Consider the following 24,856-nt stretch of genomic DNA (forward strand, 5'->3'; position numbering starts at 1 on the left):
ACACAGCCCTATCAAGTGCTGCTCATGCCAGTCATCAAAACCCATCAGCTGAGCAGTGAAAGTGGCATAATGGGTCAGACACACGTGTCTGTTACACTCTGCATTTCTTTGCTGGGATTTTTGGTCCGATTTAAGGAAGGAAAATAGGCTGGTAGGCAACTTATCAGGAGCCCTGAAGATGCTCATTCTTTACCCTGCGACTGTATGCATTATCCAAAGTTCACTATTGTATTTTTCCCAAACTGCACATTTACAATACAGCAAGTTGACACTACTTGAAGACATCTACATAAAGGTGTACGGTGAAGGCAGGGCCAGGTGACCACAAAGAATGATAAGCTACATTACCAAGTGTGCCATACAGTGTCAGCACCCCTTTAATTCACCCCATCTGTTAATAGATGTATATAACTCTCCATGCTGTGTTATAAGTGTAATGTTGGGGTGTGCGGTCTCCGTCCCATGTTCAATCCTCCACCTAGTTTATATGTCCACTTATCACTCTGTTATGAACGCACAAAAAGGGCTGGGAACCCCTCTACTGAGAACGAACGCACCCAAATAACCTGTTATATTGGAAGGACCCCGCTTGAGAGGGTGCTTGAGAGGGTCTACCACGTTTTAGCTCACTGTACCTTTCACAGAGAAGAAATATCCATGTGCATATCAGTCTGGTCCCACCCACTTGTGATGTCCAGCACCGAAATACCAGGCAGTTCTCCTCTGAGCAAGAGTACCACCAACAGCAACCCCATACAAGTGTTTCAGCCTTGTTGGCCCTCATCAGTGAGGTGAAATTGAGCCTCTCTAAGGCACAGTGATTGGGGAGTCCAAGTTTGGGTTTCCATGGGTAACTTAGGGTGAAATCCCAAGTTCCTAAAAATTCAGAAAATGGGCTGGGAGCCCCAGTACCAAAAACAACATGGCCAAACAACCTATTCTATGGGGAGGTTCCCACTCGGGAGGATCTGCCACCACTGGTATAGAAATTGATATTTCTCCTCTGTGAAGGGTGCAGTGAGCTAAAACGTGTCCGTAGAGCCTCCTGAGCAGGAGAAATTCCAGAGAACAGGGCATTTGTCACATGTTCATTCTCAGTTGAGGGGCTCCCAATAATTCAGTGGAAAAGAGTATTACGATGCTGGGAGCGCCACTGGCGGATTTAGGAACAATATCAACAGTCTAGTGGCAAGGCTGGACACCAGGGTGATGAGAAGATGCCTGAAGAATAGAATCTGGCGCCTTTGACGGAGAACTGTGTGTAGTGCCCAGCATACAGTGAACCTGAGCAAAGAAAACATTAGTGAACTGCAATGTCATTTTGCCCAGAGTGCTGCATTGGGTGTTACCCAAATTGTTCGTTTACAATTGTTTGAATGAACAGTTGACCACATGTAAAGGGTCACAATTGACCTTTCCACAATTGACCGTATGTATATATATATATATATATATATATATCTTTTTCTCTTCACACTGATGCAATCAGGTAAAATTGAGCAGCACTCTTCAATCCTCCAAAACAGTTGGTCCGGACATCCAGTTCGTGTTAAAAGATAATCTTTATTAGTGCCTTACAGGACGGCACAAACATATTAAAAAAGCCATTAAATTAAGGCTCCCCAAAGTGCAAAAATGTGCGCGTTGGGAACGTTATATATATATATAATCTCGCTTTGGTAATATATATATATATATGTATAAGGGTTTTTGGGCGGGTTTGGGTTGGGTGGGGGGTTGCGGGGGGTTTCCCCCGCATATATGTTACAATTGACCTTCACAATTCGGTCAATTGTGAAAAGGTCAATTGTCATTCGAACAGTTGGAATACGAACAATTCATATACAACCCTGCATTCTGGGTAAAGAATTACAAAGCCAAGAACAATAAAGTTTTGTTGGAATTTTCATCTGTTTTGTCCGTCTTTGATCATCAACTCCATCACGCTTAGAAAATAAGATAACACCAGGAAATTGGGGGTGAAAAAGATGGACGGCGCTTTGGAGGCAAGCCGGTTTTTGCCGCTAGAAAACAGCTGAGCCTCTCGCCCGCTGTTGATTAGCGCTCTGTGTCTGTCATGCTGTTGTACTAATATAGTTGTTCATAGAATCATACCAAACTGTACTTGCTTTATTGTAAAATTTCTTGTCTGGGGAAACTGCACTCTTAAAAGATTTTCCACTTTCAATTTTCATCTACATTAATTTTTTGTATAAAACCAATATTTGTTTTGAAATCGAATTGCTTCTTGTGCATCTGGCTTCTTGTGCGCATTACGCGCTCTGTTTTCCATCACTGCCTCCTTACCGCAGAGAGATAAAGCACTCTCCTGGATGCCAGGTTCTGTAGTTGTCTGTACTGCCGGAGACTACATTACCCAGCTTTCCAACCCTATATCCTGAAACGTCAGGTGCTTCAGCGCAGGTGCTTCAGAGGCATGCCGATCTTCGCCTGTTCACACCGGAACTCGGCATCTCAGCGTGAAATGATCATCTTTCAACAGAGTTATGTGTAGGTTTGTGTACACAATTGTGAAACACCAGCCTACTATCCCTGTGAACCCCTCGGTGTACCTCTCACGCCCTGATACTTTCCGGATTGTGGCTGTTCTAGGCTGCCCGCTGTCAGCTGGAGACTCTTCCAACACTCCTTACCTTGCCCCCCTTATGCTAGTAAAATCGTGAGTGGCAGCTACATTATAGATTATGCTAGCTCCCGCTCAATTTGCGACCATCATTTGTTAACACCCTGGGTCATGCGAATAATTTAAATCTCCTACTGACAGCTAAGAAGGCGAACCGCTTGGCAATAATAAATAAATAACTGCAGCTAAAATGAAGTGGCTGACCAGCCTCCACCTCCGAACTAGGCAACGCCAGCCACGTTCAAGCTACATCCAAACAAGCTAAGCAACCAGCTCTTTGCCCCGCAGCCAAGGAAGATATACACGACTTACATCATTGACCTAGATCTGGACATACTGTGCTTGACAGAGACATGGATTACAGATGCCAGTGGTCCAATGATCAGGCTGGCCTCTCCTGAGGGTTACACCATTGTCTGTAAGAACCGGGAACAGTGTCATGTGGGAGGCATAGCATTCCTTGCTAAAAACAAACTCAAATATTTCAAAGCCCCTAGTCAATATCATGACTGCGAAGATTCTCCACCTAAAAATTGCACCAACTCACTGCAGCTGTGTTAAGTTCATACGGATATATTGTCCTCCCAGCGAGATGCCTAGTTTCACTGTTGAAATTACACAGCTACTAGGTGGACTAAATGGACCAAATTGCTCCACCCTATTTTTAGGAGATTTAAACCGATGGCGCCTGAACACTACTGATACGGAGGCCATTGCTTTGGAACTGGCCCTCAACAACATTGACTACCATGTATTCAACAGTGATTCTAGCACTGCAAAGAGTAACGTGTTGGATTGGGTGGTGGCAAGAAACCTAGTTGTGATTGTTGACAGCACCACTCCCTGTATATTGTCAGATCAATATGTCATTGACTTCCACATTCAATTACAAGACCCTCCCACGAAAGCAAATAATGCAGTGAAAACTGTTATTAGCTATAATTTAAAAAAGGTGCAGACTCCGGATCTCCAGGGCTGCCTCGATGAGATTCTGTCCACTACATCTGGTCTTGATTCAGCCGAGCTCCTTGTGACATCCTATAACTCCGTCCTGACATGCATGTTAAACAAATTAGCCCTGCTTAGAAATAAAATAGTCAGGGATAACATTGGACATCAAAAATGGTTCACTCGAGAGCTTAGTCTCCAGAAAAAGGATAAAAGAAAAGCGCAATCCCAGAAAATATCCCTCTGATTCCAATAAAACCTCCTGGAAAAACTGGAAAAATCCTACAAATCTGCCATTACGGAAACAAAAAAAAACTTCTATAACAAACAGATGAATGAGGCTAATAACAGTTCTAAAAAAACTATTTAACATTTTGAAACTCATGGAAAAACCTTAAGCCCAGTCTGTAGCTTTCGCACCAACAGGCCAGGATTGTACGGAAGTGTAGCTGGCTTTTGCCGCAAAGGTGCCCTAAGCTCAGGAAAAGATTTAAAAAGATCTGGCTAACACTCATAATGAATATCCAGTGAACAAGTCACAAGGGAATAAAGATCTGCCAAAACTCAAGCTTTTGCCCATTACTGTTTTGGACATGGAGACAACTCTTGCTACCATGCGCCGCACGTCTTGTCCAGAAAATGCTTTACTACCTAAAATGATTCTGGATAACAGAGGTATTTTCCCATTTCTTTACCAAATTTGTCAAAGCCTCCGTCCATAAATCAAAAGGGGAAGTACTGCTACGCGGGGGTTCTTACCAGACCGAATAGAATTCTAAGAGAAGGAATTGTTTTCTGGGGAACCCTTTTAAATGACTAGTGGAGCTTCTCCAAAAGTCCATAGACCTTGATGATGTCCAGAAAGAAACACACAGAGAGAGGCTGCATAGTAAATGTGGTTAAATGTAATGAAGAAGGACAACTGGTTCTCTTGTATTCACTTGTACATATAAAGAAAGGATGTGCTTTAAGCAGAAAAATGTATATAGTTAGCATCAACGTAAAAACATACACAATTCAGTAAATCCCTAAGAAAATGTGGTTAAACAGACACAAAAGACAATAAACAAAGCATACAATGAATCTATCTATGTATTATTGGTAAATTGTAACCTGAACTTTTGAAAAAACAAGAAAAAGAATGAAAAAATACATATAAATAATGCCACATAATTCGCATTAATTACTCAGATACCCAGTCTCTGTTGCAACAAAAAAAATGCTTTCTTGATTAGACATATATCAAAAAATCCGCTAGACAGATGTCATATCTGTGGCAATGAGAAATCTAGTCAGCAAATGCTGCGCCTTAGGTCAACAAACGACAAATGTCTCATACATAGAAAACTTCTGATGTGTAGGGGCCAAAAACAGATGCCTTTTATGTTCTTTGGCCAAAAGATAAGTGCCTGTTCATTGGCCAAAAAGATAGGTGCCAAGAAAAGGGCCTGTTCATTGGCCCAAAAGATAGGTGCCCCAGATTCACTTGCCTGTACTCTGTACTTCCATGCAGTGGCAACTGGAACACCAGGGATCGGGCCATAATGGTTTGAAGGAACAATTGTGCACTCTCTTGTGCGACCAACACATGCCATACCCTTTCCCCAATCCCTTTGGGACACTGAGCTTGCTGATGCCATCTTTGCTTTCTTTTTGCTTTCTTTCAGCTTTTCCCCAGCAAGTACAACTTCGTTCACATCAAGTTGACACTCCTTACAATACCAGTCATCGTGTTCCGGAATCTTTGAGAGCAATGGCTCTAGGCAGAAAATGTGGAAGGCCATATCACACTCATCGCACATTATTTGCTTGCAGGGATCCTGTTTACCACCACACAGATGGCATGCACACATCCGGCGATTTTTCTTCGGGTCATCCCTACAGTGTTTACACTCTGGTCCATTTTGTCGCTTCTTTCGGCTTTCAGAAGGCAGTGGACTCGAAGTGCCAGGTGCTTCAATTTTGTAAATTTCATCAACAAAATGTATCCTGCATTCACTCAAGCAATCGCCAGATTCCCCCAGCAGTATCTTTGCATACAATTCCTTAATAGTCCTCGTGTCCCTTTGCCTTTCAATCTAAGCATCGTACCAAAAGCCCCTTTCTTCAGGTTCATCAATGTTGTAGTTCACCATAACCACTTGCCCAACCTCCAGCTCCTTCAATTTGAGAACTGTGCGTGCACGAGCACGCACCGGGGTACCACATAACTGAACAATTCCACTCTCCGCATAGTCGTCGTATTTCCGGTGATACACAACTTCATCTGGATTCAAACTCTCCAGTGGCTTTACCTTTTTCACTCCTCGTTATATTCACGACCTGAGCCTCAAACCATGCAGCCATCGTGGGGTCCCTGGCATCCCCATAGTCATTGATCCTGTAAAGTCCATATCCAGGATCAACAACGCCAGCAGCAGTGCTGGACTGCGCATCAACCTCCAACACTGCCTCCCCATGATTTGAGTTTTTATCAGCTTCGCTCGGATTAGAGCCACAGACTGAGTCTGCATCTGAAAGTTCAGAGTCCTTCTCTTTAGTAACTGGGAGCTACCGCAGTAGCAGCTGGACAAGAACATTTAATCCAATGTTGTAGTCAAAAAGAGAGTGGCCATCTTCCATCAGCTTGCCACGATAGAAGAGCCGCTGACGATCAGCTTCCACACCAAAAGCTTCGTGGATTTTCAGGCGCATGTCTTCCACCTTAGTGAGCTTCGACAGAGAGTCAATGCGGTGAGTCTCCATACGATCCATGGTGCGCACTTGGATCCACATAGCTGCAGCTGTTAAGGACTTGAAGAGCGAGGCGAACACCGGCAAAGTTGCTACAAAGAGTACACTGTTTTTGGGAATCGGGAGCGTAAACGGTTACCCCTCCCCATCCCCCGGTAAACCTGGTCTAGATCTGAATGACACTAACAACCGAAGACCAATTACCAACTGTAACATCCTAGATAAAAGTGGGAACGTCACAGCTTCAAGCCTCTGTGGAATCCACTGGTACCTTACATGATAGGCAGCGTGGATTCAGGCCACCTCACAATACAGAAATGGCACTCGTTGACCTCCAAACTCATTTGTTGGAGATCATGGACAAAGGGAATGTCGGACTATTAGTTCTATTAGACTTGTCGGCAGCGTTCAACTTCCTCGATCACAAGGTCTACTTTATTCCTTGGGAGACTTAGGAAATTGCTGGGGGATGCCTCTTCTTTGCCGGCCCCCATCAACTGCGGTGTGCCCCAGGGAGCCTGTATGTCTCCCATACTCTTTAACCTATACATCAGACCTCTCTGTGGCCTCCTTGAGGAAATTGTGGACTTTTTAACCAACCATGCCGACGACACTCAGCTAATCCCTCGACCTTGATTCAGCTAACCTTCAACGCACTTACAGCATGATTGAATCATGGATGACAAACAACTGGATGTGCTTCAATGGGGGCAAACCAGAACTACTGTTATTCGCGTCCCCTCAAACCAGAGCCAAACTGAACTCGGAGGAGTTTTAAAATCCAGAAATGTAGTATCTCGGTACTAGGGAAAGTTAAAACCTTTGGCACCCAACTTAATCCCTCCCTGAGTGCTGAAGTCCATGTCAACCAGGTCACTAGGAATTGCACTTACTACCTTCCCCTACTAAGAAACATTTGACCCTTCCTGCGTGACCATAGCACAAGCAATATTACTGCTGAGGCTGGATTAATGCAATGCCCCCCTGATTGGTGCAAATAAAACATGCATCCAAAAACTTCATATCATTCAGAATGATGCTATTCGGCTCATGAGACGAACATTCAGGAGAGAACACATCTCTAGTTACAGACAAGATCTGCACTGGCTTCCTGTGTACTCATGCATACAATTCAGGGTAGCCACCCTTGTCCACCGATGCCTTCACAGAACAGCCCCAGTTGACTTGAAAACACTGGTATCCTGCTATAAACCCGCAGCAACTCTTCGCTCATCAAATCTTGGGCAGCTTAACTGCCCTAGTTTGAAACTGACTATTGGTCTTGACAGGTCCTTCCCTCAGTCAAGATCTAGAATTTGTTTCCCCTGAATCTTCGATACGAAGTAAACACACTGGTGTTTCATTGTTCGCTAAAACCTTACCTTTTAAGTGGACCTACTGTTGACAGTACCTGATAGGGTCTCTCTCAGTGGTTCAAGTGTACAAAAAGAAGTAGTGGAACTATGTCCCTGCTGGTTTGCCCCGCTCCCACAAAACCCATCCCTGTGCCCTGTCCCACGCACAATCCAAACCCCCAAACAAACTGACCTGCTTTTCAGGGGAATGTGCAGTGCAGTGCACTGAAGTGCAAGCTTCAACTTCTTCTTACACTTTTATTTTAAAACCAAACCATTCTAGAACTGTTTATTTTTAAAAGAAAAGCATTGGAACTGTGAAACTTAACAACAACAAAAAAAGTGTGGAAATACCGCTCCCGACCGTTCCCGCCCACTTCGACCTCTGGTCTCTCTCCTCTCTTTTCTTCCTTGTCCAGTTTTTTTGGTCTGTAAACTTGAGTAATTGTGCGCCCTGATGCCCGTGGGATTTCGGCGCCACATATATAAATAAATAAATAAATAAAATGGATTGCAAGGAATCATGCCTACTCGGCTCAGCTGCAAGTGAAATCGATAGTTTAAACTCAGAGTTTTGTGACATTCTGCCAGATACCACCTGCCTACGTAGGATAACAGAACTCGTTGATGGCTTGGAATATCCGTATAACATACAGTTGTGGGTACTTCAACCCACATGTTATGTTTGTGAATAGTTATACTGTGCCTAACACCACTGTAGTGTTCTTAGATGTGATGGGAGTGTCTAGACCAGATGACCAATGGTGCTGGTAGTGGTTGGTGTTTGATTGCAGGATGGACTTCAGAGGTGCTCAAGAGGACCCTTGTGATCTGAAGGCTAGAACCAGCTCAGTTTTGTAAGAACACTTCTTGCTAACAAGGAAAGAGAATTGAGTTTGCCAAGCCAGCTGACAGGTGTGTCAGCACCAAGGGTTGGAAGTGTAAAGGAATACATGGGGTAAACCTGAGGAAAGTGTCAAGGAGGGTAGGGGGATACACAATGACCGTGAGTCAAAGTAATATTGTGTTCCTTAAGCTGTGAGCTTGGTATAACTCACCCCTAACTTGTAAGGTAGCTGGTCTACGTAGCAAGGATAGGAAGGTCCAGATAAGATGGGAGTACATTAGGCTCTGAGAGCTTGTTTGGCTCGTGGGCAGAAAGGGAGATTATCCGTAGGCGACTAATAGTAAAGCCCACTCTTTGGCTGAAGGTCAGTGTCGATGATGGCGATTGTCGAAACAGTGTGTAATTGGCATGCCCTTGACTTCACAGATGGGATAAGCCTTGGCCTCACTGTGGCGGCATTACTCACCCACTTTCTGAGACTTTTTTCCAACTGCACCCTTATCTTACAGAAAATGAAACAGCATAAGATTCTACAGGCCTGCACTGAACCTATGGGAAAAGAAGCACAATTTCCAAACTGTACAGGCTCAGATTGGCCTAAAGTGCAATGCTTAAACCAAAACCACAAAATGCTAGTGTGGGCCAGTTTTTTGGGTCAAAGTGAGCCACTGTTTCGGCACATGCGGACCATTTTGATAAGTTACTTCACCATGCGGCTAGTAGTTTTGACCAGTGTCACTGAATAAATATTATTTAAAATGCACAATTTTCATTACACAAAAACCTCCGCCTTGGCTACTACTCAAACAGTCTGTCACAAAAGGAATGAATTGTCATTTGCGACTGTGGGACGCTTTTTCATTGGTGCCCGCGACAATTTTATGCCCCAGTCCGACCCTGAATCTGGACCCCCTAAAAACATGTGCCTGATGGAAAGGTGCCGCCTGTTTATAATTAGGAATCATGTCGAGGAAAAGGCAGCGTTTCCTGCATCAGCGCTTTGTGGAGCGCTGCCAGACTGCAAAGGGCCAATTAGCGGCTGCCTGATTATAGAAATTGTGTATGCCTTTGTGCCGGCGATAAGAGGGCAGACAAGACAGCTTTGCATTGAAAGAAGTGAAGTGTTGTGCCTTTGTGTTTCGTCTCCCCGCTTCAGAATGCAGCATTGATTAAATGAGCGCGTGCTGAAGCGTGCCTCCAATGAGAATAGCATTGGAGTGCTCAATGTGTGAACAAGGCGTAATGAGGGAATTCGAGAGTAAGCGATTGAATGAGGACGCGCTTGAGCGCGCCACGTGAATAAAATGGCGGTGGACGCCTGACGCACGAGGGAAGAGTCTGGGGCTCGAATAAGCACTCGGGTGAAGTGGTATCCCAGGCAGTGCCTGCCGCTGTCTCGGTGGCAGGGTCGCGGGATCACGGTCTGCGCCGTGTTGAGGGAGCCACGGTATATCGCTAGTGCCAAGAGGCCACCCAATTGCAGAACATGTGCTATGCAAGACCCAGTTAGTGAGCGCGACAGAGAGAGAGTGACTCGGTCAGATGAAACCGAACAGGTGGGAAATGAATAAGAACGAGCACACGGCAAGAGACTGAGTGTGAGGGAAGCAAGAGATTGAGTGAAGGGGAGGGAGCGTGGGAGATAGAGGGAAAGGAAAAGGAAAAGAGAGAGCACGAAGCATATAGCAGGATGGATAGCTGGCGAGGGAGCGGGAGAGAGAGGGAGAGAGAGAGAGAGAGAAAAAAAAACACCAGGACTGGATGACATACTCAGGAAGGGGAAGGGCAAAGGAAAGGGGAGGGGGGGAAGGAAACACCAGGAAGGGGTGTGGGGGGAAGGAAACACCTGGACTGGATGACATACTCAGGGATGGCATGGAGCAACTTCAGTGCTCTGGAGAAGGGGAGTAAGAGAGACAAAATCGGAGGTAGAAAGAGAGATTAAAAGGGAGTGAAAGAGAAAGAACTTGAGAGAAGATAAGAAAGAGAATGTAAGGACGGACGATCCAAACAACTGAACCAAAGAACGAGTGAGTGAAGAGACAATGGAAGTGATGGAGAACCAGGAGACTGCATGAGAGAGAGAGCAAATAGAATAGTAAACACAAAGAAGGAAAGAAACTAAACAAAATGTAAAGTCAGCACAGGAGGAAAAGAAGTGATACTGGGGGAACAGGAAGGAGTGACAAAGACAAAGGACACTAAATAATAAGGGAATGAAGGAGAGAATTGATTAAGAATGCATGAGGGAATACGAGAACACAAAAGGGAGGGTGAAAGAGTAAGAGTATAAACAGGACATCTGAAGGGAGCGAGGGAAGGATGACAGAACAGGGGAGGTGTAGAAAGAACAGAGGAGAGAGTATGAAGAATTTAGAGATAGTGGAGTGACTGAGCAGGCGAAGGCAAGTGATGAGGGAGAATAGAAGGCAGTGCAAATAAAGAATCCAAAAAGAAAAAGACGTGTCCTGAGCCAGCCTGCTCCATGCTGTGTACATTTTAAATATATGCTCCCTCCCAACCACATGCCATGAAAGAATCTGAGACAATTTATTTTTTGTTTTTTGAAAACTCTTTTTATTAAGTTTTTTAAACCAAAGAGAAATAAGGAGTACAGATGTCACAATTTCAAGAGTAGTCGTAGGTTAGACAGTTTCCATATTCATGGTGTGCATCACCTACGTCCTATATTCCCTAGCCCGCCCACCCCTCTCCACTATACCCACCTGGTTCCCGCAACCAATGTGGTAGCGACCCACCCATCTTCAAATCCCCCCAACTTGCACATGTATGTACACATAAATGTGGTTCAAAGCGTGTCTGTATGGATCGATTAATAGGTGCAGAGTCGTATCGTATTGTATATGGTATGGTGTCATGTATATTTTAGAGGTAGGTATCGGCCACTGTCCTCATGCAGCAAGCTTGTATGTGCTTGTTTCAATGTTTTAGGACAGAGCATTCTATTGAGCATATTCTGTTTACTAGGGATAACCAGGCCTGTTTAGTTGGGGCTGTGTCTGTTTTCCAATGGAGGATCAGGACTTTTCGGGCTCAAAAAGGGACGGTGTCTACTAGTTTCTTAGCTATTGGATCTTTGTGCTAGTCCTCGTCTCTGGGCCCAAACAACATTTGGCCCGGCGCTAAGTCCAATGTGACTCTATGTACCCCAGTGGCAAATTTGTGAACCCTTGTACAGAACGTCCTGATCTTCTGGCAGGTCCATAGGATGTTCCCCATTGTACCCAGTCCCCCGCAGTGTCTCCAGCATGAAGGTGTATGTGTGAGCCCCATTCTATGTAGTTTACTCAGAGTGTAATATAGTCTTTGAATCAGTTTGAATTGAATCTCCCTGTAGTGAACATTATATGCGGTTGTGGGTATAGCGTCAAAGAAATTATAGATATCTCCCAGGTCGATCAGGATCTCCAGGTCGTTGGACCATTGTGTCGCTAGCATCTGATTTAGTTTAGTATTGTTTGGGGTGCAGATGGTGTAAAATGGATGTAGATGTGGGTAGAGGGTCACATTCTGTTTCATCTCGAGTTCTCCCGGTAATGGTTTAGCTAGCATTGTTTGCACGGTCATGTTTGAGCGTACTACCACAGTGATGGTGTGGTAACGCAGCCGGTCTGTTTTCGGTATTTATAATATTTGGCTGGCCTCCTGGAATTCGATGGGGGATTGTTCATTATATAGTTCAATTCATTTAATCTCTGGCCATATGTAGTCTTGGTTGGGGTGAAGCGAGTGGTCTAGGCTAATCGATAGGATCGCCTTCACATTGATCCATGCAGGGGCAGCCCGAACATCCACACCCAGGAGTGCTTGCATTTTGTGCCATTGTGTCAGCGTTGGGCCCAATAGAGGGTGTGAATCTCTGTGAGATCGTCGGGTATGATCCACAGTCTTCCGGGTCGCAGCCTTTCTTATGTAAGACTGTGATGTTAGCCGCAAGCATTGAACTGGGATGTTGGCCATGATTGCGGACCTCAGCGAAAACCATCTCCAGGAGGGGGGGCCAGTCTGTCAGACATTGTTTTGTAGATGTCTATTGGAAGGCCATCCAGCCCAGATGCCTTGCCTGCCGATAGTGTGCCATTATTTCTGCGGTTGTAATCAGGTTTTGTAGTTCAGATATAAGGGTGGTGTCTATATTTTGTAGTTGGAGGCCCGCCAGGAAGGAGTCAATCCGGGTTGGGAGTATCGCTTCTGGGTTAGTGTATAGTTTGCTGTAGTATTCAGCGAACCATCTGTTTATATCTGTTTCAGTTGTGAGAAGGGTCCCATGGTGATACCGGATGCCATATATGCTCTGGGAGGCTTGTCTGGTGAATAGGGCGAGTGCCATCATATGGAGAGGGTGGTTTCCGTCTTGGTAATAGGCCTGTGACCAGCTGGAGAACAATTTTTGAACCCGTTGAGTTGAAATATGGTTGAGTTCCTCCCCGAACTTGACAAGTTGTGTAAGTGTTTTGGGGTTGCGTGTGTGTTTATGTATTGTCTTGTTTCATGTTATGTCTTTGCTTATCTGTGTTTCCCACTCCCGCCACTTCTTTAGTTTGTGGGACCATCTGGAAATGCACTATCCCTGAAGAAAAGCCTTGAAAGCATCCCAGCAGTTGTTGGCGGGATATTCCAGAGTCAGGTTGGACTGCCAGAATATGTCTGTGTCCACCTCTAGGTGTTCAATGAAATCCGGGTAGTTCAATGCCCTTAGATTCTGTTGCCAATCTAGTCTTTTTTGCGGTGCTCCCGAAGTTGGATGTGGAGGAGTACTGGTGGGGAATCGGACACTATCATGGGTAGAATTGTGCATTGTCGTACTGATGGGAAAACAAACCTGGGGGTTAGCCAGTAGTCAAGTCTGGAGTAGGATCCATGGCAGTTTGAATAGAAAGTGCAGTCGTGGCGGTGTGGGTGCAGGGTACGCCATACATCTGCGAGTCCAAGATTGGACATCAGGGTTTGTAATGAGGTGTGCTTGCGTGAGGGCGTTTGCTGTGTCTGAGGTGTGCCCTGTCTATCCATGGTAGGGTTAAGCATTGTGTTCCAGTCCCCTCCAATAATGGAGAGGTTTCCTAGCAGGTGTGCACATTTTGCAAATACGTGTGTGAAGAAGGATGGAGTGTCTGTCGTGGGTGCATATATGTTTAGGAGGGTTATTGGTCGGCATTGTATATGTCCATGTAGAAGGACATATCTACCCTCTGTATCTGTGATCGTGTGGAGAGTACGGAATGGGATGCGTTTATGAATCAGGATGGATACCCCTCTTTTCCCCCTGTGTGGGCAGTGTGCGGCTAGACCGACCCAGCCACAGCATAATATCCCGGATTAATTTTGTGCTGTTGCCGTGTTGAGCGGTTCAGTGATGCTTCTGTTTGGTTTGCATCTGTTTCCCAGTAAATGTTAGTATTGCCCACCGGCGTGGTGTTTGCCATGCTCCGCTGATGGGGTACTGATGAATAGCCAGGTGTGCTATGAGCTCAGGTGGATTGCACTTTTGAAGTCCCTTTTATTCCCAGGATAACGAGCTGGAGAGTATGTCCATCCTGCGTGCTCTTCCGCTGACTGATCAGTCCCTGTGGGGTGCCTGGCTGCTTGGGATGATTAGATGTTAGCTATGTGGCTGTGTAGGTCATGATGTGGGAGAGCCCGCTGTGGGTCTGGATCGGACACATATCCTTTTTCTTTGTCTCCGGTGCTTGGCCAGAGCCCTCCTGTTGTGTGGTTGTGATTGGGCACAGTATTGGGGAGGTGGGTTAGGTTGCCGCTTATAGGGGCTTTGCCGTTAACAAGGTGGAGTTTGGTAGTTCGTTCTATGGGCTCAGTTCAGGCCCAGGTCCGAGTGTTGGGGTGCGTAGTGAACCTTAGGTCTTAATGGTGGCATGCGCCAAGTTTGTCCTCCCCCCTGCTCCCGCTACCTCCAGATCGGATGCGTTGCAGGTGATAGAGTTGGCCGTCTCCTTGGATATGCCTTTCATATATGCCTGCACCCTGGTCATGTAGGGTAGTTGTCCAGGTTGGGGACAGCACAGTAATGTATGCAGGCAGACTTGTGCTAGTTTGCCTGTGGCGAGCCTCCGGAGTTCTTTGGTGGGCGGGCTGTGGCAGGAATGGGCTGTCAGCATGGCTCGAGGTTCCCGTTTTCATGCGACATTACGTCTGGATGTAGCGTGTATGTCGGGCAACATGTTGCGGGCTAGTAGGACGTTTGGCCTCCTGATATGATGCATCGTTTTCCTCCTCTGGTCCGTCTGTGCCCGTTGACGTTTTTTGGATTTTCATGTGCACCATGCCATGGGAGTGGTGTGGGTTGTCGCGACTCTCCGATCAGTGCAGGTTATGCAATATTTTGTATTCAAATTCGCTTGCTTTCGTTCAGAGCTTAATTACCCGGCGCCCATCTTTCTCAGGCTCTTGAGCGCCCCCTCAGAGACAATTGGTTTAATGCATTGGCTTTGACCCCTCTTAAATCCTCCTACCGCAGAAGCATACTATTCAGTTCTCGTGGTATTGTCCTCCTTGGTACGCATTTTCACCTTCCTAGCAAACCAAATGTCATCTTGTCCTCAGTAGGACACCCCTCAAAAGCATGCAAAGTTGGCCTCTGCTTCAAGGCTAAATAGGTTTAGTGATATGCATTAGAGTGGGTGAACATGGCATCTTGGCATGCTGTCACCCACAGCCAACCCTTGTCAAGTAAGGGGTTGCTCGACATACCATGTGCTTCCCTTTCCACATGCCAGCTATCCCCATGACCAGGGATAGGCGGGTGGTGGGGTCACCTGTAAAAATGTTTAAGGGGGTGGGGAGGTGGTGGTGGGGGTTGGCATAAAAAGGTTTGAAGACCACTGCCCTATGATGAATCTGAAGGCTTAGCGGCTGGACTCAGCTTTTAAATGGCCCTCACCATCAATGATTAGCCTCTTTGCAAAACTAAATAGCCTCTGACTTGTTGTGAAAGATGCATCTAATGGGCTAAAGGAAGTTGAAATAGCTATTCGGCCTCCTGGGCTCAAAGTAATGGGGGTGGGGGCAGCAGCACAATGGTATTAATAGCCCCACTCACTACTAGCTTTCAAAACTGCCATCCAGCCCCGAAAATTCGAATCTGGTTCCGCTTGGATGGCAGTTTTGAAAGCTTGTAGTGAGTGGGGCTATTAAAACCATTGTGCTGCTGCCCCCACCCCCATTACTTTGAGCCCAGGAGGCCAAATAGCTATTTCAACTTCCTTTTGCCCATTAGATGCATCTTTCACAACAAGTCAGAGGCTTTTTAGTTTTACATACCAGGTCAAGGGATTGTGGACTGCTGGTTGATCTTGTATCAATGTGCAGAGCATGTACGGTCGTTGTGTGGGCCGGTGCTAGCCAATATGGTGGGCCCACGATTTTGTTTTCACTGACCCAGTGGCGCCACCAACAGGTAACTGTTTATACTGAGAAATCTCCCTTGTGTTTACAAATAGTGGGGAGTTGGGGGTCAGGGCTATATGAGGTCATTCTTATTTTCAAATATAAGAGAAACAATGCATCAAAATGTGACATGCTTTCCAATCATGCATGATCCTCACCCTCCATGACCCTCATGCTCTCATTCACATCTCTGCTCGCCACTAATCATGGGATACTCATATGGCCCAATCCTAAGAACCCATAGCCTCAGATACCCTCAGACAGGGGTGTTGCTAGGTTTGTAAAAGATCTGGGGCTAAGCTAATGTCGGGACTGTCGGGACTCTGGGGATAGCTAGCCTTTTGGTTGTAACCTCTGAGCTTCTATTCAGGGCTACAACCAAAAGACCCAGGGCTATAACCCCCTCAGCCCACCGTAGCAATGCCTCTGCCCTCAGACCTTCATCCTCTTGGACTAGCTGTACATGCCCCCATTCCTAGATGTCCCTTCATCCTCCAGGCACCTACCATTGTACACGCTCCAATCCTCTGATACCACCAACAGGAGATTACCTAATCCTTGCATGGCCATTGCACTGGGGTTGCCACCTCTGATACCACCAACAGGAGATTACCTAATCCTTGCATGGACATCGCGCCGGGGTTTGCCACCTCTGATACAACCAACATGAGATTACCTAATCCTTGCATGGCCATCGCTCCGGGGTTGTCGCCTCTGATACCACCAACAGGAGATTACCTAATCCTTGCATGTCCATCGCGTTGCGGTTGCCGCCTCTGATACCACCAACAGGAGATTACCTAATCCTTGCATGGCCATTGCACTGGGGTTGCCGCCTCTGATACCACCAACAGGAGATCACCTAATCCTTGCATGTCCATCGCGTTGCGGTTGCCGCCTCTGATACCACCAACAGAAGATTACCTAATCCTTGCATGGCCATTGCACTGGGGTTGCCGCCTCTGATACCACCAACAGGAGATTACCTAATCCTTGCATGGCCATCGCGCCGCGGTTGCCGCCTCTGATACCACCAACAGGAGATTACCTAATCCTTGCATGGCCATCGCGCCGGGGGTTACCACCTCTGATACAACCAACAGGAGATTACCTAATCCTTGCATGGCCATCGCGCCGAGGGTTACCACCTCTGATACAACCAACAGGAAATTACCTAATCCTTGCATGGCCATTGTACTGGGTTTGCCGCCTCTGATACCACCAACAGGAGATTACCTAATCCTTGCATGGCCATCGCGCCGGGGGTTACCGCCCAATCCTCAAACAACATCCTGAGAAGGGGTGATGAGTCGAGTTGATGAGCTTTGCACCAGAGGCTTCCAGTTTACACACAGATATGCATAACAGGCCTATTAAAGCACTGAACTATGTTACTGGGTTACGCAAGTCTTCCGAGGGTGGACTTTTTTCACCAAGGGTGTCTGTCAATGATAATGCCTGGCTGATGGAACACTTAGTAACCGCGAAATGTTGTCCTAAATGCCATTGCAACTTGTTTAACCACCTTTTCTTTTGATCCTGCCATCTGCTCTGTTTTCATTCAGGAGGGAAGTCGTACTGCAGCATTGTGTCAGATATTTCAACAATATAGCCTTCTCTGTCTCACTGACTCTCTCTCGTACACTGATGTGAAAAAAAGAGGTTTAATCACAGGAACTAATTTTTCAATCGCCAAAGCCAGAACACACTGGAAATTGCCAACAAAGCAAGAGAACATCCTAATGTATGTTATTATAGAAGCCTCTATTAAGAGCATCTGTATATAATCCAATAGGATTTTAATATGAATCCGTTTCCCATACATTTTGGCCAGTTTGACTTTGTTCGCGGGTATTTGTTTTTTGCTGTAAGTTTAGGCTTGTAGTTGATGTAAATAACCAGTAGCTGTTTTTTGCTGTGTTATCAAAGTTCCTGCCATGAGAGAGTATTTCATGACAGCTATCTTTCATGGAAAACAAGCTGCCTGGAAAGTATGAGTTAATGGCAGCTATTAAGCCATCTCGTTTTCTTAATCTGCATCAAGCTAAAGTGATTTCAAACAAAACTACTCGTATGAAAGGCAATACAATGAATACAAACTTCTTGACCAGGCGTGTCTTTAAGGGACTTGTTTTATAAGCAATATAGCCGGCTAACACACAGACTTGAATGAAAGTACAAAGTTGGTACTCATGTGAGGTGAATCTATGAGCACTCAAAGTTGATCTGTTTCATCTGTAAAGTATGATTGTTCTCATCTTTGTTAAGGTTTGGATGTTAACGAATAGGCTGTGCCATGTTCTCCCTTGTACTCATGTACAGACATGTGACTTCATAATTACAGACTTGAGCACAGATGATGCAGTAGAATAAGTTATGTAACATAACTAACTAATACAGTGCTATCTGAAGCAACCCAATGGAATCCAAAGTGAGCTCAAGTGATGCACATTAGGTGAGGTATTGTAAAGCAATTCAGACATATGAAATAACCTGATGTAATTCAAAAATCATCTCAAGTAATCTGGTATGTTTATAAAATTACTTGAGTGTTAAATAAGCACCTATATGTTAGCAACTGGATCCTGTAAAACCATTTTCATCTACTGACCACTGCTGTGGACATATGGATTTGTGTACATTGGGCTTCATTACGACCCAGGCGGTAGAGGGTTAACGGCACCGGTAGAGCTGCCAGCACCGTTAACCCTCTACCGCCTCATTACGAGGTCTGTTCGCTGGTCCCGCTAAAACCAGACGTCCTTAGCGGGACCCGCTATTATCCTCCCCATTCCCATTGAGCCCTATGGGGGCTCAAATGGGAATGGGGATGTACCGTGTCTGGGTCCCGGGAAAGGGAATTACCGGGCCCTCCAAGGTCGGAATGGCCCGGTAATTCCCCATTCCACAAACCCTGGGCCATTGACTTTAAGCACTATATAGAAACCTTTACTTGAGTAATTATTGTCCCTCTCTTGTTCATGTCACCCGTAGTTGCCAACATGACCCATTCCAATCTGTAGGTGCTTATCCAGTCCTGTTTTTTTCCTTTACATTCTGTAGTGGGGGGTTTATCATGGGAAATGTGGAACTACAACTTCCAGAATGCAAAGAACAAACCAGGACTTGGTAAGCACCTACAGAATAGCATGGATCATGTTGGCAACTACACTTCATTGCACCCTCTCTCCCTGTCTGTACATTTGCAAACATCACCATTTGCAATGCACTCATTTACTCTCTTCAAATACTTGTTTCCTAATTTTTCACTGCCCCTTTCCCCCCCTTCCTCGCTCATTGTTGTTTTAAAATAGTTGGAATCTACTTTAGGGTTTGCTCCTATGTTGACACATGTTTCGACCACATCGAGCCCTTTTCAAGTAAGGGCTACTTTAATATAAATACACATGTACTTTGAGGAAAGGGATATTATAAGTTGTCATACCCACATCATTTTCATATATTATCATGAACATTGAATGGTGATGATTAACCATTCCCACATTACAGTTTGTTTCCAATACAAATATTATGATAATAGTCATTAAATCAAAATTCATCATCAAATCATCCAAGCATATAATGTGTCAAACAAATCATTAGGACCAAGACAGAAAAGTCGGGTTGGAATGGGGTTTATTGGTGGGAAGAGAGAGACAAGAGATGCCCAAATTGCATTAATTATAAACTAGCAGCTTAATATGGTACATGATACGTGTGGAGGCAAACCCTTCACCCTTTTTTATGATTGTGTTAGATAGGGCCACAACTATCATATCACCTTGCTAGTCCAAATGTGATTAGTGGTTTCCTTTAATATTCTTATCTTGGTCATTATTACCCCTTTTGCCAATCATTTGGTCTTTGACCAGTGCTAACCTTACATAGGCCCTCATTACTACCCTGGCGGAATTCGCGGTGCTAAATGCACCGCGGAGCACGGCGGAAAGCTGCCGATAGCGCCATGGGGGTTGGCGGATTTTCCACCCCATGCCGACCTTGGCGGAGCGGTAAATCCCCAATCCCCATTTTGCCCTTCCCCATTCCCATTCTTGCCCCATAGGGTATAATGGGAGTGGGGAAGGCGTTAATTACGCCACCGTAAAGTACGGTGGCGTAATTAACAACGAGGTCCCTTAGCGCCATGGATTTCTCCGCCCGGTAAAACCAGGCGGAGAAAGGCTCCATGGCGCTACGGGAACTCGTAGTAGGGCGGACGGGTCCGCCACGATTACCGCTGGCGGTAACCCACTCCGCCAGGGTCGTAATGAGGGCCATAGTCTCTCCACCTGAGTGGCTGCGAGTACTACATCGTCATGCTTGGTGGTATTTTGTCCCCTTGTGTTTAGTTATACTATTTTGTCCCTTAACATCCGCCAAGTGTTTGAAGAAGACTCGGATTTTAATTAAGTGGCATTACTGAGAAGGTGAGCAAACACTTGGCTGATTCTCACCCTACATCTATCCAGGAGGACAGCAGGTCTTCCCTCCAGATCCCTCCCGAAGCCCTTCCACATCGCCCCCCCAGCGGGGATAGTAAGGGTTCAGCCCCAAGCAGGGGCGCGCCGTCGGGTGAAAAGACAGGAGGAATGCCAGCTAAGCTCGCTCCCTGGCTGCAAGGGAACAACAAATAAACACAGCATGGTTAAATGCACTAGGAAGCCTAAGCCTCAGTGTACTGGTATAAGAAGTCAAACACCCACCTGAATTAAGGATGTGTTTGGAAGGTTGTAGCTCCTTGTCGGAGGGTTGGTTAAAGTCCAGAGACCAAACAACTGCCCGAAGAAGATCGATTAGCCCAGGCTCAACAAGTCCCAATATCAGTCTGCACCAGACATGAGCCGATGATGCAATTTTCTGATCAGACACAGGAGGTTGGTTATGCGTCAAGTAACAGATGCGAGATATTTTAGAGCTGCTGGTCGAACAAGTTGATATGTGTGTCCTGCACCAATAGGTAGAAAGAATGCTGTTGGACACAGATCCAGGTGGTTGCACACGAAAATCCATAGGATTCAAGAAGTTCAAGCCAAAACAAAGAAATCCATTAGGGGTCATCCGTTACTCCGATCCAGTATTCGAAGAGAGTGCACAATGCACCAAACCTCCCACTATAGTACCAAAGAGGATACCTTTTGGGTTGGCCCAGAAAGCTCCTGTAGCAGAGATGGAGGACAAGAAAGAGGAAGGACAGAGGGGTCTTTGTGCCAGAACCATCTGAAACACAAAAGCCTAGTGATGACAGACTAAACTGGACCCCAAGAAACGGATAGGCTTGTAGGGCAGGGGATGGAAACGGATATCGCCTGATTAAACCCCAGCCTGTCCATATTCAAAGCACCAGATTGCCCCAGGGTGACTTTGGGTCTTCATGAGAACCTATAGGAATGTTTTCTTGCATGAACCCGCTGACAAAGTCCTAGGGCCCTGCAAAATACAGTGGTTATGGTGAGTATGCTGGGTACGATCCCGGAACCTCTAGGCCTGTCTCCTTTTACAACAGGGGAGGTAATTGCGAAGGGAAGATGCCTGGGTTTGGGCCTGGTTCTCCGAACACTGTTTATATGATCAATGCACCAAGACTCCCGCCTGGACACTTTGAAAACAAGGAAGCCTTAATCAACAAGACTATTCGTTGGCTTTGCCATGTTAGCGGATGCAGATCGATAATTCGAGAAGACATCCTGGGTTGTGAGAGAATCAAAATGTCATCAGGTAATGATGATGCTCTTCGCCTTTCTCTGGTCACTCGTTGGTTGGTGGACGGGTTGCTGTCTATAGAATCCCACACTCACCCTCTGGTGGCTCAAGAATCTCACTAAGTATGCATCTAGTGAAGCCGGTCCTACCTCAGGTTTGGAATGGTGCCGGCAGAGAGGCAGTGTTGAGCTTGGTTAAAATGAATCAATATCAGGGGGGGAAGAGGGCATTGATGTTATGTTCACAAAATGTATAGAGCACACGTTCACCCATGGGCATCATGGCGCGAGAAGGAACACAGCAGAAATGAACTATATTATATTCTAGAATAAACACGTTTTTAAGAGACAATGAAAATGAAAATGTTCTCTACCCGCCGAAGGACGATGGGCAGATCATTCCACAGTTTGGCTGCTGAAACTCAGAAGGCTCATCCCCTAGTCCTCAAAAGGCCAAATTTGGGGATGACAACCAAATATGCGTTTAAAGAATGGGGTGCCTGGTCAGGAACATAGGGCTGAATGTATCTTGTAGATAATTGGCACCCTGATGGTAAATGCTTTATGCACCAAATACAAGCACTTGAATTATATCCTTTTAGCCACCAGAAGCCAGTGCAGGGTGCAAAGTACAGGACTAATGTGAAATCCTTATGGGGTGGAAGTGGCCACCCTGGCAGCCACGTTTTAAAGGCGCTGCAGCCGATGTATTAGTGTCAACGCTGGCTTCGTCACTGAGCTCAGACAAGATCTCCCTTTCCTCATCTGAATCTTCAAGGCTGGAAGTAGATTCCTTGTTCCTCCCTTTCTTTCTTCTAGTAGCCTCTTTCTTCCTGAAAAGATAAGGCCTACCTCAGAGGGAAGCCACTATGTCTTCCTTGTGAGTTGGCGGGCTAGCGGCCCCCTCTCCGAGGCAGCCGAACAGGGGAAAATCCTGAGAGATGGAAAAAAAACCCTGTTGTGTTGTTTCTGACATTGTTTCCAATCCGGAATCTGAGATGACATGTGAAGAAACTTGAACCTTGGTACGTGGTTCTGAAGTAAGTATGAAAGTCAGGGGAGCTACAGAGTCGAGGGAGCCCCAGGGAGTGGCAGAGAACCAAGAGAAACGGGTGGCTGGGGGATGAGAGTAATGACAACAGGTTGTGGCCAAGAGCAGGGGAAAGGCAGCACCTCCTGAGATACTGCTGCCGGGAGAGCGGACAAAAGAGGGAGAGCATATACATATACGTCAATGTTTTACTCAGCTGCCTGCAGGTATGGACCGATGAGACTGGGGCCATTAACCATCTACAGGCTGGCCTCCGGCAGGGTATTGGCACAATTGACCAGGGATTTAGGCTGGGTTTGATGTTGGCTAAACATATAGAACTCATCCGGGTCTGGGTGTATGTCATTTTCGTTGATCTCTGCATGGCCTTTGATAGTGTTCCACAAGGCCTTCTAAGGAAGGTGTGAAAGAAGAAGGGTATTCCTGGGTATCTTCTGAGTAACATTCAGTCTCTCTGTGATAGAAACAAGGCAGTGGTAAAATGGGGACTGAGTTAACAGAATCTCTGGCAGTTGATAGGGGGGTACGACCGGGTTGTGTGCTGGCCCCCCTGCTCTTCTGCATTTACATCAATTAATTATTTGAAGACCTAATATCATCCTGCCTCGATCCCCCCAAGCTAGGCCCTGACAAATATCCCACCTTCTTTTTTGTTGATGATGCACTGATCTTGTCTACATCACCCATGGGTCTAGGGCAAAATCTAGATATTTTTCTTAGAAAGTGCAAAGAGTTACATTTGTTGCTTAACACAGATAAGACCAAACTTAACGTTATTTAGGCATAATTCTGCTAAGAGTATGACTATGAGGGGCAAAGTCCATGGTAATATCCTAGAACAGGTGTCAACATATGATTATCTGGGCATCAGATTCTCAGAGGACCTCCTCTGGTCTAAGCAACTCTTAAAATCAACAGTGGTCATTGGCAAGTACAGCGACGGGATACCTTTTAACACCCATGGCAGAACAGCCATCTCTCTGGTCCTACAACTTTACAAGGCACAGGCTTCTACTGCTGCCTCGTATGGGGCAGAACTATGGGCACATCTGAAGGCCACTCACTGAGCGTTTCTGAGAACGTCTTCTTGATCGTCTTGCTTATGCAACCCCGGGGTGCCCCAATAGCTAGCCTTTGCTGGGAGGGCAACTTTCACCCCATAGCCGAGACGCTACTTAGAAAAACAATTCCATATTGGATTTGAATCTGGACAAACCCAGATCTATCGCATTAGAGAGCAGCCCTTAAACACTTTTTTAGCCTGAGCGGGTCACAAACACTTGCGTGGTTTAAGTTTGTGTTTTCGGAACTCGCCAGGTTGGATTTGGCAACTGTGTGGAATTGTCCAGTGAGCATGGATACAAAGGTCAAACAATTGGTAAAGAATGTATCCTCAAAGTCGACACTGCAGCCCATCAAGCAGGACTGTATGACTTTGAGCACTGGGCACTTGTGTATACATAGCAAGCAAGCCCCAGTCTTTGAAGAATACCTGGACGTAACTATTCCCGGGTATGCGCGTGCCCTCTATATCCAGCTGTGCACGAATACCCTGAAGGTGGCTTCCTTTACGAGTAAATGGAAATCATCTAATGAAGCGATGTGCCCGGCGAGTGAGGAGACTGGTCTCCATTTTGTGCTGATATGTATGGGGTATCATGATCTTAAATCTTGCTATTTATTTCCTCTGTTTAGGTTGAACAATATCAGAAATAAAGGGCCTGCTTTGGACCTCTGTAAGATTTAAATGCCTTGTATTTTGTATTGACGTTTTTATTAAGGGCATGGCTCAGACGGTCAAAGTGTGGCTACCAATGATGCTTTTCTTTTTGTAGGACTTTTATACTTACTTTTTTTATACCAATTGAAATTGTGAACACATTTTAAATTGTTGCGCACTTTTTATGATGGTTTGTTAGGCACTATTATTGTTAGTGTATTGTGACATCAGCGATTATTGCTCGGCATTGGAATGTATCTTCGATTTTAAATTAAGTGGTGCAACCCCTGTATATGTTGCACTTTGACTGAGTTTTTATGCTTTTTTGCAAATTTGCCAAATACAGTTATAGAGAACCAAAAAGCCATTAGGGGTCATCCGTTACTCCGATCCAGTATTTAAAGAGGTCAATCTGTATACCCTGTCACTGTACGCTA

The 24,856-nt window shown here is 45.7% G+C and overlaps 1 pseudogene; it reads right to left on the bottom strand.

Annotated features, from left to right (window-relative positions):
- Positions 1–4,884: 4,884 nt before the first annotated feature.
- LOC138505142 (E3 ubiquitin-protein ligase UHRF1-like) lies at positions 4,885–6,367 on the bottom strand (annotated as a pseudogene).
- Positions 6,368–24,856: the final 18,489 nt, after the last annotated feature.

Source organism: Ambystoma mexicanum, chromosome 11, assembly GCF_040938575.1.
Source record: "Ambystoma mexicanum isolate Mex_15411 chromosome 11, UKY_AmexF1_1, whole genome shotgun sequence".
Classification (NCBI taxonomy): domain Eukaryota; kingdom Metazoa; phylum Chordata; class Amphibia; order Caudata; family Ambystomatidae; genus Ambystoma; species Ambystoma mexicanum.